The following is a 1,178-nucleotide window of genomic DNA, read 5'->3' on the forward strand; positions in this document are numbered from 1 at the left end:
AAGGTTGTACTGCGTTGAAGACAGACACATAAGGTTGTACTGCGTTGAAGACAGACACATAAGGTTGTACTGCGTTGAAGACAGACACATAAGGTTGTACTGCGTTGAAACAGTTGCTGCGTAACTGCTTCGGTTAGTAACATTTTGACCCGTAGCCAACATAATTTTCTGAAATACAGAGTTACTCAACACACAATAAAACAGCTATTCCTTTCATACTCTCGCATAACAATGTAACAAAAGAACATGTAGCAGATACTACCTTTTCACTCTATTGGATATTTTTATACGATTTTTCTAAATTTCATCGTAAGAAGTATGATCTCGTATGTTATTTTAAACGTCGCCGTGAAATCTTTATTTTGTTCATATTTTGATAACAAAATTCTAGACATTTAAGGTATGATGTTTTAATAAGTAAAGAAATAAACAAAACTAGTTTGAATGTTTAGCACTATTTTTTAAAATACCTACAGCAGTAAGTTTCGTTTAGCTTGATAAAACAATCTTTTTACCCAAATCGTTTCCGATTTATCGGCTGACAGAAATGGTTACCATGGAAAGCATTGCCTTGTTCGTACTAAAACGACTATTTGGTAGAACACTTTGCTTTAAATACCCAATTATTCATAAGAAAAATCCCCAGATATATAGATAACCTAAATTTATTTCCCCACTTCCATGGGAATACAATATCCTCACATCATATCAAACTTTTTACAAAGACAGTTAATGAAATTAAAGTAACAATATGGCTTATATATAATTTAATATGTAAATACTGCCATGCCTTTTACCAAGAATAACTTCAGTTTGTTCGTTACCACTCAATTCTGAAAATTTTACATGATCGTTTACATTCTCAAGCACTGCACCCCTTTTCTGTGCTTGACCACCGCAAGAGATTCTGACAATAATAATAAATACAACAATTCAGATAGTTTCCATGTTTCTTTAATGTTTGATTTTGATGGACTTCGAGGGTGATTCATGTCCTTTTGAAACAGAGCTTCCCTCACTGTAAGACTGTGTTCACAAGGTTTACCCATTACAGTATATCTCCTGTCAGTGTGTAATAACACATCTGGGGGAGTATATCTCCTGTCAGAGTGTAATAACACATTTGGGGGAGTATATCTCCTCTCAGTGTGTAATAACACATTTGGGGGAGTATATCT

This window comes from Mizuhopecten yessoensis, unplaced genomic scaffold, assembly GCF_002113885.1.
Source record: "Mizuhopecten yessoensis strain PY_sf001 unplaced genomic scaffold, ASM211388v2 scaffold3459, whole genome shotgun sequence".
NCBI lineage: Eukaryota > Metazoa > Mollusca > Bivalvia > Pectinida > Pectinidae > Mizuhopecten > Mizuhopecten yessoensis.